Here is a 15,610-nt window from a genome sequence, read left to right on the forward strand (position 1 = left end):
TGCGGATGATACTCTGTTAATTCTTGAGGGAGATGCAAGGCAATTGTTTTTTTTCTGAAAACACTTTTGAGCTCATTCTCTTCCTCAACTGGTCTCAGAATCAATTTCAGCAAGTCCATGATGGTACCAATAAATATTTCTGAAGAAAAGCTTGAGCTACTAGCTAGAACCTTTGGCTGTGCTACTGGCTCTCTCCCCTTTACTTATTTGGGGTTACCACTGGGAATCACTAAACCAAAGGTGGAAGATTTCCTACCTCTGGTGAATAAGTGTGAGAGGAGACTTGCTACTGTTTCTACTTTTCTTTCACAGTTGGAAATCACATACACAGTGCTTTCATCAATGCCAACCTTCTATTTGTGCAATCTTGCCTTACCCCCAACAGTGATTAAACAGATTGACAAGTACAGAAAACACTGTCTTTGGAGAGGATCTGAGGTGAACGCTAGAGGAATGCCTAAGGCAGCATGGAAATTGGTAACAATACCAAAGAAAGATGGAGGCCTGGGCATCATTGATCTCCAAAAGCAAAATGAAGCACTCCTGATGAAGAATCTCCACAAATTCTTCAACAAGATGGACATCCCTTGGGTGCACTCAGTCTGGAAAAGACATTATAGAAATGGAAAACTGCTAGGAACACAAAGAAAGGGGAGCTTTTGGTGGAGAAATAATCTGAAGATACTGGAAAAATACAAAGAGTTAACTGTTGTGCAAGTTCAAAATGGACAGTCTTGTTTGCTTTGGGAAGATAATTGGATAGATGGATCTGTTAGAGCAGCCAAGTTAAAGTACCCAGAATTATTTTCCTTTACAAAAACTAACAACATTCCTATTAGCAATGCTCTGGTCAACAATCTGCCCAATCACCTGTTCCATTTAACCCTGTCAACTATGGCCTTTTCACAACTTCAGGCACTGAGAGGAAACCTGGAAGATCTGAATGTAAATGAGGAGAATGACTTGTGGGGATATACAAGGGGATCAAATATTTTCTCAGCAACAAAAATTTATAGGAGGTTGATTGGACAACACCAAGTTCATCCTGTTCTCAGATGGCTGTGGAAAACAATTTGCCAACCAAAACACAAGATCTTCTTTTGGTAAAAGACAGGTTAAGCACACAGAACATCCTTAGGAGGAAGAACATGCATTTGGAGACATATAATTGTGAACTCTATCAACTAGCAACAGAAGAAACACTCCACCATCTATTCCTAGAATGCCCCTTTGCAAGATCCAGTTGGGGAATTTTAAACTTAGATATACAACCTCAATCAAGCTTCCCAGAAGTGATCCTTTATTTCAGAGATCAACTGAATTTATAATTCTTCCTAAATGCCGTCATTTTGATGTGCTGGACCATTTGGGGATCAAGGAATGATGTAATTTTCAGAGGAATTGGACCAAATATTCACAGCAGTAAATTATCCTTCAACAGAGAATTGGCATTAACTGCTACAAGAGCAAAGGAAAGCATCTCAGACTTATAATCAATGGATTCAGAATTGGCCTTAACCAGACTTCTAGATAGTTTCTTTATTTTCTCTCTTTTTTGGTTTCCTGAGCTCTTTATTTGTAATTCTTGTATTTCTCAAACTTTTGTCTTTTAATAAATCTCCTGTAGGGGCATAGGCCCCTCCAGTTTTATAAAAAAAACATTTAGCTAAATCCAAAATGACTGAGATATAAATAGGTATTAGTGTTGGCCAAGCGCATTCTCCGGTGCCTCTAGTGGAGGTAACAACCGGAGATCTCTGGTGGCCCGAGGCAAGCCCCACATGGATATGACTGTTGGAAGCTAATGGTCAAAAACCCTTTACTCAGGTGCCTCTCCGGTGGCATCACCAGAAAGTAATCCGGTAAAAGAAAAATCTTTCTGCTTGGCCACCAGAGAGCTCATGGGGTCCCGAATAAATCATGTGCCCATCACTACAATTTGAAATTCCCACACGAGCATAGGACGCCGTCACATGTCAAATCGCTACAATATGCAAAAAAAGGCTAACAATTCTTTTCCACCAATGACTTACTTCTCAAAATATGGGCCAAGAAAGTAAAGAAACAATAGTGGTATGAAGGAGTCACGCTACCCAAAGGGGAGAAGGTATGCCATTTTTGAAGTTTCTCTCTTAATAGTACGACTATCTATCCAAAATCTGACCATGTACTTTATTGCATCTTTGATAGTGAAATGAAAACACTTAGCATATACCTTTGCCTTTGGCTTTTTTTTATCTCTTTCTTCTCTCCATGAGTGAGCACTTGCTTCATATGGCATGATCTTTATTTCCTCCATCTCCTAGCCTTGCTCATATACCGTCATGTGGACCCTAGCTCAATCACAACTCATTGAAAGCATTAGTTCACTAGTTGTCACCTAATTATCAAAGCCAAACCTAGGGCTTTCAAAAGGCCTCCAGGCTTTATCTAAAGGTGGTCGTCCAAAGATATCTGTCAGAACTCTTAAATGTCCTGCACTACTACTATTGGCGGTCATTACCGATCAAATCCGACCGCCAATTAAGACACAAAAAGAGGAGAAATAAGCAATCTTGATCGCATATGCATTTACTACTAACCAAATTCCACACGTATTTGGAAAACGTTATTTTGCAGGTCACAAACACAAATACATGGAATAATTCACCGAAAGGCGCTTTCCGATGCTGATTTGCGCAAAGGAACAAGGGAGACACCCATCAACTTAGTGCAAACCGGGCAAAACACCACGTAGCAGGGATCCATGTCCAGCCCATGGCCTGCCAGCCTAAGGCGGTGGCGAGCGGCCACGGTCAAGGGGCAGCCCCCTGCCGACGCTGCTAGCTGCGCCTCGCTCTGGCGGTGGCATGCCCCCATGCTGAGGCAGTGCATCCCATGCTTTCGCACCAAAGATAGACAGAAGCACCGCCCTGCTCTTGTATAAATAGAGGGTACCCCTCCCTCTCTCAACACACTTCACTTGAGCATCATCTAACACACCTCACTCTCTAGTAGTAGTAGCTTTACTTTTGAGTAGCTTTAGAGCAAGGCAAAGCTACCTTGGAGAGCTTGGCTCCTTGGAAGAAGAGACCTTTGGGTATGAATAGAGATATGAGTTCTTCCAAAGTTATGCTCTCATATGTTATTTATAGTCATACTTATGAACTAGAGTATAGTTATTGTGTTATAATCTTGATATATGAACTAGTCTATAGTTTATGTGTCATGAAAGTAGCACACTTAACTTTATGCTTAAACACTCATATAACTTATATAATCAGAATTAGAGCAAAGTTGAGGTGGCGGTTCATCGTGCCGTTAGGTGTGCCCAAGTTCTTTACCTGTCGATCTGTAGGGTTGGGGACCCGGGGGGGATTGGGTAGTTTCGGTATACGCAAGCATGGTGCTTGGTTATGGAAAGATAGGTGAATGCATTGTCCTTTTCCATGGTTGTGGGTAGGCGGCTGGTGGTGACAGCCCTGTCCGTCCCTTGTAATCCCTCACGTTCAACTAGGGTGTAGGAGTCTAAATTGTCACATGAGGTTACTAGCAGACCGGTACTCGGTGACCTCCTGACCTGCTTCACACTTAGCCCTAAGACTAATTATGTAACTTGTACGATCATTAACTAATTTTTGTATGACTATACTAGATCAATGCCTGCTCGACTAGGATTATTCTTTCTTCTCTATTTTATCATTTGAGGAATGCCAAGTGTGTGTCCACTATCTTGAAATCACTCTTCTTACCCCTGTTATAAACATTGGTGTACTTGAAAGCATTATTATTCAAGTTCATATCCATACTAGACTCTTAATCACATGCCTTCCTTTGGGAAAAAATATAAATAACGATACACTGAATACTTCTAGGTAAAATGCTACAATGATAGCTCTGTGTGCTTGTAGATAAATATCTAAAATTGTTAAGGAACTATCAAGGCTATTACTTAGTGGCATTGCTAATCATTAGTGATGACGCTAAGAAATACCAACAAGCATTTCTGGCGCCATTGCCGGGGATGGATTCTATCTCCATACTTAGTGATTGCGTTCAGAAATGCCAACAAGCATTTCTGGCGCCGTTGCTGGGGAAGGCATATTGATTAAAGAATCTAGTAGGACATGTTCACGATAATATGCATGTAAGGTAGCCATTGTTTATGCAGGCTAACTTTGCTTGTTTTCTCCTGTTGTGGATGAAAACAGGATAGTGTATGACCGATTACAAACTGTCAAAAAACTACATAAAAAATTCGGAGGCACTCCTAAGAAAGAGAAGGTCTCATGCCGCTTCTTCTGCTACTCTTCCAACAGTCGAACCAGTCACCCCCGCACCATCCGCTACTCCAATCATGGCCAAGACCCTTCGCGACTACTCCACCCCCGCTGTTGCCAACGTGCCCATTGGGCCCGCTATCAACATTGGGGATGGGAAATTCGAGCTTAGTACCAGCCTCATCATGATGGTGCAGGCAAACCAATTCCATAGTTTGCCAAGCGTGGATGCGAACGCGCATCTCCAACACTTCCTTTAATTGTGTGACACCATCGTCATCAAGGACGTTGCACCTAAGAGCATCAAGCTCTACTTGTTTCCCTTCTCCCTCTCGAGGAAGGCAAAGAAGTAGTTTTACACAGAAAAGGAAGGTGTCAAGACGTAGGACAAATGTTCCATGGCGTTCCTTGCCAAGTTCTTCCCCATGGGCAAAACCAATGCCCTGAGGGGACGAATTTTGAACTTCTAGCAAAGCTCTATGGAGACCATTACCGAGGCGTGGGAGAGGCTGTAGGACTACATCCAAGCATGCCTGCACCATGGGATTGAAAACTAGTTAGTGTTCTAAAATTTTTATGATGGATTAATACCCATGTCTAGGGGCCACCTCGACACTGCTGCTGGAGGTGCCTTTCTTTCCCTCACCATTGATGGAGCCACGGCTCTCATCAATAAATGGTGTCGAATCAAAGCTGGGGAGGGGAAAGGAAAACACAAAAAGGAATGCATACTATGAAGGAGACAGATATGCTTTCCGCAAAAATAGATCTTTTGATGAGAAGACTGGAGGAACGGGCCTAAGAGGAAGATGCCATGATGGGCACCGTCTCGGCCATGGACTCACATATGACATGTGAAGTCTATGGGAACGTTAGCCATTCGGGGAATCATTGCCCCGAAACCAGCGAAGAAGTTGCCTTCATCAACAACGGGTTTTGCCAACCAGGTAATAACGGGTGGAATAACCAATCCCGCCCGCAAGGTAATTCGAACTACAACTCAAATTACAATTCGAATCAACCTTCCTTTAAAGACTTGGTATTAGGCCAAGTTAAAATTAATGAAAATATTACAAAGAAATTAATGTCAAATGATAAAATTCTTGAAAATATAAATTCTCAAATAGAAAGTTTATCATCCATAGTAAAGAATCAATTAAGTTTTAACAAAATGATAGAAACTCAAATTTCTCAAATAGCTGCCGCTATTCCTGGAAATAAATCGGGAAAAGTCCTAGGGCAACCCGAGAATTCCCTCGAAAATGTTAATGCAGCTATAGATCAATGAAGGAGGAGAGCTCTTGTCCGACGGACCAAAAACGTCGAACCCTTGCCAAAGGTAAATCGGTAGTTATCTTAAAATTAAAAATACTCAAAATAAATATTTGTAAAATTTAAAAATTTGAATTTTTATATCAAAATAAAAATCTTCAAAAAATTATCCAAAAATCATTTTTTGAATAATAATAATTTATTATTACTAGTTATCATTTTTGCAATAATTATAGAAATTAAAAATTCAATAAAATATTATTAGAAAATCAAAATCAAGCAAGCCATTGGGGATCTAGACGAAACTCGAACGGTCACAGGTTTCAAATTACCATTGGCCACTATCTGCCAAAGGAAAGGCTAGGTGGGCCCACTAGGGGGCGAGCGATCCCATGGGTCGGCTAGCCCATGGAGGTGGCCATTGGCGCTGTCCTTCGGGCAGCAGCCCATGACCGTTGCCCTCTATCTACTGCTAGGGTGCCTCGCGCCTATAAATATGCAGGGTGGCCAGGATAGCTCCTCACCCCTCTCACACTCTCTCATTTTCACTCTCCCACTCACTCACTTGCTTCCAAATTTCTTTGAAGCATTTTCCAACAAGTTCTAGTGCAAGAAAACTCTGCAAAAATTCCAAGTTCAAGCTAGTCTTCGGGTTCTCATTTTATATTTTGTGCTAACCATAACCCGTGGGCAAGTTCTCGCTTGTTGTTGTGTTGTTTTTTTGCCATGGGTAGGTTCAGAAAGGCCATCACCGGCGCCGTCAAGAAGATCACGGGATCCAGCTCGAAGCGCTCCTGTGGAAGCTCAAGCTCGCCCTGCATCGAGCATGAAGAAAGTCCAATGCATGATGATGAAGAAACCGTGCCAACGGAAGAGCAAGAGGAAGAGCAAGGACGATCGATGGAGGAGGATGACGAGCCCTACCTCGACTTGGAGAGAGGCCAGGAGATGGAGGCCTACCACCTCATCAAGGACCGCGTGTTTGAAGATACGCCATTGTACGACCCCACATTTCTCCAAGCCATAGGTATGGACATTGACTTCACCTCTATTTATAAAGCCAATGGCTGAGAGGAAGTTGATCATGTTTGAGAACGAGGTTCTCATCTCCTAACCATTCAATTTTTATGCTCACTAAAAGAAGTTGACAATGGAATTACTTTCTGCTTGTTTGAAGAAGAATATTTTCGCACTTGGAAAGATCTTGCTCAAGACATAGGTTTCCAACGAAGATGCTTCATTGACATAGATCATGCTATTAGAGGTTTTAATCACCATAAATTTTGGAATGAAATTTCGGGTCAAGTTGTAGTTGGAAAATTCCAACCCTGCAACATGGACACCCAACATCCCACTCTTAGGCTCATGCATCGTTGGATCACCATGACCTTGTTTTCTAGGCAAGATATTTGAGTTGTTCATAATGACGAAATGAAAATACTCTGCCATGATCAAGAAGATTAAAATTGCTCCTATCAAAGAAATATTCAAACACTGGCTAGAATTGTTAAAGGCATTTTCCACTTCCATATCATGTACATCTCTTGTCACTCGTATTGCCACCGGTGTTGGTGCGATGGAAAATCATGAAGTGGAATATATTTCAACTCCACACCTTATTATCGATGAGCATTACTTGTTACAAGGGCATCACTTGAAATACAATGCAGCTGGACAACTTGTATTTTTTTCTAGGGATGTACAAACGAAATCCTATTACCTAACCCAAGTCTTCCTTTGTATAATTCCCCTGCTCTAACCTTCCCTCTTGTTCCATAAGAGGAAGCTCGCAGAAGTTCTGTGTCTGGCAGGATGACAAGGAGCAGAGCTAGAAATGAAGCAAGCAGCTCACAACAGGCGCAGCCGCAACCTTTTCTAGCTACACCCTAGGCATCCCACCTAGAGTCATTCCCGACTAGGCAAGTACCGGGGTTCACACCCATGTACCACCCCGGTTGGGAGCATACTCCGCAGACACATGAGGCTAGAGGATCCGGATGGGCAGAGGCTGACGTCGTAGCATGGGCGATGCACTCGTCTAACTCTGAGGGGCTACCTCCACCTGTGCAATCACAACAGTCCGTCTCAGGATGGGAGGACGTCAACATCCGCCTCGGAGGATCGGAAATCCGCACTGGTGAGATTTAAAGCACACTTAACACTCATGTTCAGGATAACAACAGCAACAACAAATGGCGCAAATGAACGCGATGCTGCAGTTACAGCGAGAACAACAGGCGGCCTACTAGCGACACATGGGGTTCAATCTTGGACCGTAGGCAACGAGCAAGCTTGGGGGAGAACCCCCACATAGGTAAGTACTATCTTTTATTTTCTGCATTGTAATTTTCACATTATTTATTTATTAGCATTTTTTTTAAAAATTAAAAAAATATAAAATCCATAAAAATAAAATATGATAAAAACAACAAAAATATTCATTCCACTCTCATTTGTGATTTAGGAATGTTTAGTTTCTCCTTTGTTAAAATAATAAATAGTTGCTTTGTCTATAATTCATCTGTGTGTAGGCTGTAACTTAGTATTCCCCAAGATTTAAGTTTGTTGGCTAAAATGTCTTATACTAAAACTTGAAACTTGTGGGTTGTAAAAGCATGATTCTTTTCTAAGTTGTTGCAAGTTATGATATGGTAAATAGAATATGCTATGCTTTATTCTAAGAGAAACTTGATATCTGGAGTTTTCAATTTAAAAATGCTAAAATCAAAAGTTTCTCAATGGTTATGAATTCCTACCACGACCATATGACATGATTCAAATTCAAACCTTAGTCATATGCTACTTATATTCATATTGAGTTTTGTGAAAAGTTGTAGAGATTCTCGTCATGCACCCATGATCAAGATTCACAAACACCCACATACAAAAATGCTAACTCTTACACTGAGAGTTATGCAAAAACATGTTTTCCGTCCACATAAAATAAAAACTACGTTCATTTGGCATGAGTCTTTCTCTTCAAAGTTTTTATATGCCAAAAAGAAGTATGGGGCTATGCTAAAAAAAGAGAGACATGTGAAGCTCTAGAAATAGCAAAAGAAAAGAAAAAAATGGAACACATGAAGGTTCCAAAGTATTAAAAAAAAGAGAAATATAGCCCATACTTCCAAGGCAATTAATCAAAAGAGAGAAAATTATGATCAAAGGAGTACTAAAAATATTAGGAATAGAAAAATATTCCATACACTTGCACATCTTGATCAAAGTGTATGACTTGCATCTCCTTGGATCCGGTTTTTGACTTAGCAATATATGTGATGTAAGTCTGCCTCTCATTCATATCTACATACAACTCCACTCAAAGCCTTTTAGGGATAGGATGAAAAGAAGGCAAAACAATCAAATGTCTTGGTGAGGACCATACACATTGAGCAATTAAGTGAATCATTTGAGGAACTTATATTTTATTTTGCAAAACTCATAAAACCTCTGGATAGAAGGTTGATCAAAGAATGAATGATTGGTAATTTTGTTAAATCGTTCTATCTTGCAACTACCTAAGACTTGGAAAAGCGATAAGCCCCATAGGGATTAAGTTAAAAGGGTGGATAGAATGCCAACTTGTTTAAATTGAGGAAGAATACTTTGTTATAGGCATGGTACTTGTGAATTATATTTGGCATTGTAGCAACTCCTGATCAACAACCAATAACTTAGCTATTTGCTCGGGATGAGCAAAGGTTAAGCTTGTAGGATCTTGTTGGCGGTCATTACCGATCAAATCTGACCGCCAATTAAGACACAAAAAGAGGAGAAATAAGCAATCTTGATCACATATGCATTTACTACTAACCAAGTTCCACATGTATTTGGAGAACATTATTTTGCAGGTCACAAACACAAATACATGGAATAATTCAGCAAAAGGTGCTTTTCGATGCTGATTTGCACAAAGGACCAAGGGAGACGCCCATCAACTTAGTGCAAATCGAGCAAAACACCATGGAGTAGGGATACATGTCTAGCCCATGGCCAGCTAGGCGAAGGTGGTGGCGAGTGGCCATGGTCAAGGGGCAGTTGACCCCTAGGGGTGGGTGACCCCCCGCCGGTGCTGCTCAGTCACGTCTTGCTCTAGCGGTGGCATGCCCCCATGCTGAGGTGTTGCATCCCATGCTTTGGCACCAAAGATAGATAGAAGCACCGCCTTGCTCTTGTATAAATAGTGGGGTACCCCTTCCTCTCTCAACACACTTCACTTGAGCATCACCTCACACACCTCACTCTCTAGTAGTAGTAGCTTTACTTTTTAGTAGCTTTAGAGCAAGGCAAAGCTACCTTGGAGAGCTTGGCTCCTTGGAAGAAGAGACCTTTGGGTATGCATAGAGATATGGGTTCTTCCAAAGTTATGCTCTCATATGATATTTATAGTCATACTTATGAACTAGAGTATAGTTATTGTGTTATAATCTTGATATATGAACTAGTCTAAAGTTTATGTGTCATGAAATTAGCACACTTAACTTTATGTTTAAACACTCATATAACTTATATAATCGGAATTAGAGCAAAGTTGAGGTGGTGGTTCATCGTGCCATTAGGTGTGCCCAAGTTCTTTACATGTCGATCCGTAGGGTCGGGGACCCAGAGGGATTTGGGTAGTTTCTATATATGCAATCGTGGTGCTTGAGTATGGAGAGACAGGTGAATGCTTTGTCCCTTTTCACAGTTGAGGGGTAGGCGGTAGGTGGTGACATCCCTGTCCGTCCCTTGTAATCCCCCACGTTCGACTAGGGTGTAGGAGTCTAAATTGTCACATGAGGTTGCTGGCAGACCAGTACTCGGTGGCCTCCCGACCTGCTTCACACTTAGCCCTAAGACTAATTATGTAACTTGTATGATCATTAACTAATCTTTGTATGACAATACTAGACCAATGCGTGCTCGACTAGGATTATTCTTTTATTCTTTCTTCTCTATTTTATCATTTGAGGAATGCCAAGTGTGTGTCCACTTTCTTGAAATCACCGTTCTTACCTCTGTTATAAACATTGGTGTACTTGCAAGCATTATTATTCAAGTTCATATCCATACTAGACTCTTAATCAAATGCCTTCCTTTGGGAAAAATATAAATAACGATACACTGAATACTTCCGAGTGAAAAGCTACAATGATAGCTCCGTGCGCTTGCAGATAAATATCTAAAATTGCTAAGGAACTATCAAGGCTATTACTTAGTGGCATTGTTAATCTTTAGTGATGACTATAGGGAAAATGGACCCTAAGCCCATTTACTTTGGATTTTGGTGTTGGATGACCAACACAACTAAATTGGACTAATGAATTTACATGTAATTGTTTTGTAGTTCAATAGGGTGCAAGACGTGACTTGGACGAAGGTGACATGATGATCCCACGATCAACATCATAAGCAAGACCCTAGAAGCACAAGAGAAGACCCAAGATATCAAGCATAGTCCAAGCAAAAAGATGGGAACCAAGCCGGATGCAAGATTGCGAAGAAACGAGCTCGACAGAGGTGACCGAACACGGCCCTTATAGGGACCGAACGTGTCTGATCAGTTGCTTAGCAACAATAGGCGTCAGTAGCTATGACCGGATGCTGAGTGAAGCAGTTACTAGATGCACCGATGACACTATTCTTTGTCACGGCAATGTTTTCAGCATGACCAGATGCAGCGGCACTGGATGACCGGACGCACAAAGTACAACGTCCGATCGAGTCTAGAGAGATTCTAGAGCGGCGCCAACACGACCGGACGTGATGAGGACATGACACCCATGCATATGACCATGTTTGGTGCATGGCATGGAAGGGTAGGAGGCCAGAAAGGGTTTCCAAGTTAAGAAGGAGGTCCGAGGCTAATTCGGTTCGAGTCCCCGAGGTGGAGGCCTAAAGCAACTCAAGTTCGAGTCTGTCTCGGGTTCCAGGACCAGTCTGCCTTAAACTAGTCACCCAGGATGCATCCGGACTTTGTTTTTGATGATCTATATATGGTTGGAAAGATAATTTGATAAGAAAGCCAATCCAAGTGGTCTCACGTCAAATACCCATCGGAATCAACGGGAATCGTCGAAACAAGTCAGCGTCCAGAATCTGCCAGGGTGCTACGACACCGTCTTTTGGTCCGTTGGACCGTGTATCGTGTTTGGGTCCGTTAGGGGGCGCATCCAGGGGGTGATGCCCAAGACTCTATAAATAGCAGCTGTCGCTCTCCTTAGGGTTTTGGTTTTGTTTAGATCTTGATTTCCTCGTGAAACAGACATCGTTTTGCTGCAACTGTGCCGCCAAGGCTGCTTGCTGTGAACCAGGACCCTAGTTCTTGATCTTGTTCGCCTATGGCGATTAGTCCTTTCGAATAAAGACTTGAACTCCTCTCGTTATCATAAGCCTCATATTTATTTGCAATTTCAGATTGCGTTCATCCCATTCTTGCTTGTGTTCTCGATTTGCTTGCAGGAAAGCCTTCTTGACGAGGTCAATCGCGTTCGCGTGGTTGATAACCAATGGAGCAGTGGTGTAACAGTTGTAGGGGTCCGAATCAATCTTGGTTCGAAGCCTAGATCATGAACGTCGAGTCTCCACCAATCGGTGCTATCATACCTTTCGAAAGATCGGGCCTAGTCTACATCAGGACGTGTCCAATCAAGTGAGACCAGACTCAGCCCAAAGTCCGATCAACGTGCGAGCTCTAATGGTCAGGACGACCAGACGCGTCCGGTCAGGATGAAAGCAGCGTTGGGTCAGTAGCAGAAAGCTAGGTTTTGCCCCCAACGGCTACTTTCTCGGTAGGGCTTATAAATAGACCCCCAATCGGTCATTTGAGGTGTGGAGAGTTGACGAAACATACCAAGGGTGTTGATACACTATTTTAGTGATCTCCACTTGCATAGTGCTTAGTGATTCATTAGGTGATTAGCGTAGGTGCTTTTGCGAAGTGCTTTGGTTGATTAGACCACCGCTTATGCGCTTGCTCTAGGTTTAGGCCTAGTGTTTAGTGAGGCTTGCATACCTCTTATCACTTGGTGCTTGCGCGCACCATTGTTATACATCGAAGGGGCTTGTAGTCTTGCAAGATCACACCAACTGTGTTTATGGTGTGTCCGCCACCGTGTACCAGAGGGAACAATGCCCGCGACGTTTTGGCCAAAAGCTTGATAGTGAAGACGACGGGAGCGGTCTAGGAGAGGCTTTGCCACTAGTGGCTTAACCAGAGACCTACTTACGCATGGGGAAGGCCCGGAGCTATCCATGGAGGTACCCGACCGGGAGCTTGGCCCTTGCAAGGGATTCCTTGCGAGGGGCTCTATTTACACCAAAATTTAGAAGAAGAATCGTAGGGACTCGAAAACTCCCAAGATCATGTCAATTGCGTGTAGATCGGTATCAACTTATTCGAATGCAACACTAGAATTGGCTTTTTTTAGATAGCACAAGCAGATAACGACAAAGGCTACGATCGGCACCAGGACAAGGCATGTTGAACTCTACAAAAAAGGAAAGATTAGAGTCCAAGTTATCTTAAATTCGAAATGTTTTCTCTAGGGTCAAAATTGTGATGAGTCGTGCTTAGGTAGGAATCATGCGTAGGTTCTAGGCATAAATATCAAACCCCGGCTATTGTAAAAGACAATCAATCAAATACAAGTTACTTACTTTTTTGGTTCCGGCCACCCCTTTGGAGTAGGAGCAGAGTAGGTCTCGGTGAGTTCTTCAGCAAGTATGGCTACATTGATCCGGTCGACCTCCACTACTTGTTTATAAGTACCATCATAGCTTATACTTCTGTTTGTACGGCTGCATCGATCTGGTCGACCTCCACTGCGACTCTGGTATATGCTAGTTATCGATTCTTGTCTAGTTCAAGTAAGGCTGCATCGATCCGATCGACCTCCACTGCTCGAACTAGATTAAGGTCAAGTTATCGGCTCTATCTAAGGGTGGCGTTCCTTCGGATCGATTCATTAAGTTACCGATATTGCTTATCGCTTTCATTATTTATTTGATTACAGCATTATCACTTCACCCGATTGGGATTGATCTAGATCGGCCTTATATCATTTTTTAACCCATCATTTGTTAATCTAAATTTGATCTAATCTACACTTTAAGCGATGGGTTATGTTTTATCGGCTGTTTTATATCAATCTTGATCGCGCATAGTGTGCGGTTAAGGCATGTCTAATCTTGAGTAGATCTATTGGCTAGCAAAAACCGTTCCATGGCCCGTTATTATAGCCTGTGTGATTCTGCCTCACACCCCACTATTAGCAACATGAAGTGGGGATCGTTATTTGGTGGATCTATTCCTGATAGGGCATGACCTTAATTGTGCGCTATGCCTGAATCGGCTGTTTTAGCCGATATCGAGTGTTTTCACGAACAGTTCATGTCACGAGACCGTTGAAGTAAAGATAGGTAAAAGATGTGTTAGCCCCATAATCTTATTATTGTATTACGGCCTGCATGATTCTGTCTCATGCCCCATTGATATTAGTAACAAGTTAGGTTCGTCGAGTCTATTGTTATTTCTACGGCCTACATGATTCTGCCTCATGCCCCACTGGTCATAGCGATAGATGAGATCTAATATGTTTATTAGATTTATCTTTATTAAATGGTTGAACAATGATCAGCTGTTTCTTTCATATAAAAAGGATTCGGTTACTTACAGTCATTGGCATAGCATAAATTAATTATTATTGACATCCTTTTGCCATCGACTAATGTTTGTCTAAATAACAAGATCTATCCTGAGTGACAACCGATTTACCTTCCATAATTCCATAAGCTTTAATTGATTTATTCTTATGAGCATGCTGGAATCGACTATCTAGTCGATTTCCTTCCATATCGGCTCTCATAGCCACATATTCAGGAATGTCTGGCAACACCGGCATATTTTGCCTTAAATTACTGATTAGCTTTCTCTTCTTGTCAATTGCAGGGTCAAATTAACTAGCACGTCTCAGGAGGAGTGCGCAGGATCGATCATCCCTGCGCTGAAGCTAGATGGATCTCTAGCTCCATCGAACGGACCCTTCCAGCTTGCTCGTGTGCCCTCAACACGGGATGAAATTTCATGCTGATAGGCTCCAATAAGGACTAGGGGTAAGCTTACGCGCTTCTCGATACCTCGATAAAAATAGCAGAGTCATCGACAGGAGTTTGTATATCTCTACCTTACTCTTTAGTTTTCGCATTTACATTACAATCTTGGAGTGTGCTTTACTTTCCTAGCTTAGTGATAGGCTAGTTGATAGGTTTGGAACCTAGGTTGCATAACTCCTTTTGCTACGTGTGCCAGGGTGTGAAGAAAAAGAAATTCATTTCAATGCTAGAGCTAAAAATTGCTTGTTTGAATCTTTTAGCATGGATGTGTTTAACCAAGTGTTCACTTTAAATAGGGCACATGAAATTTGGTTAAAACTCCAAGAGCTCCATGATGGCACAACTAATGTCCGTGAACAAAAACATTGTCTAGCTAAACAAAATTGTGATTCCTTTAAAATGAATGATGATGAGCTTGTTCGTGATATGTATTCTTGTTTGAATCTAATTATCAGTGAGATCCATTCAATAGGATTAACAAAGCTAGATGATACAGACATCGTGAGGAAGATCATCTCTGTGCTACCACAAAAGAAATATGCAAGCATCATCTCTATCCTTCACAACAAGGAGGACTTGAGCACCATGACCCTGACCATAGTCATTGGCAAGATAGTGGCATTTGAAATGTCATGCAAGATGGGTCAAGAAGAAGCCTCTTCATCAAGCAAAGGCAAAGCTCTCACATGTAGTGAGAAAAAGAACATGAAGGGCAAGCAAGTTGAGACAAGCTCAAGCTCAAGCTCCTCAAGTGAAGAAGAAGAAGAAGAAGATGAGGATGATGACGACAAAGAATCAAGTAATGATGATCAATCTTCCTCCTCCACCTCCGACCTTGATGAAGAATCTATCAAGCTTATCAACAAGGTGGAGAATATGATCCAAAAACTCAATGTCAAGGGTGTGCCCATCCAAATTCAAGATTTCATCTTCACCAATAAAATAAATGAGCAAAGAAAGAAATGATGCTATGGATGCGGCGAGTT

Source organism: Miscanthus floridulus, chromosome 12 (assembly GCF_019320115.1).
Source record: "Miscanthus floridulus cultivar M001 chromosome 12, ASM1932011v1, whole genome shotgun sequence".
Lineage (NCBI taxonomy): Eukaryota > Viridiplantae > Streptophyta > Magnoliopsida > Poales > Poaceae > Miscanthus > Miscanthus floridulus.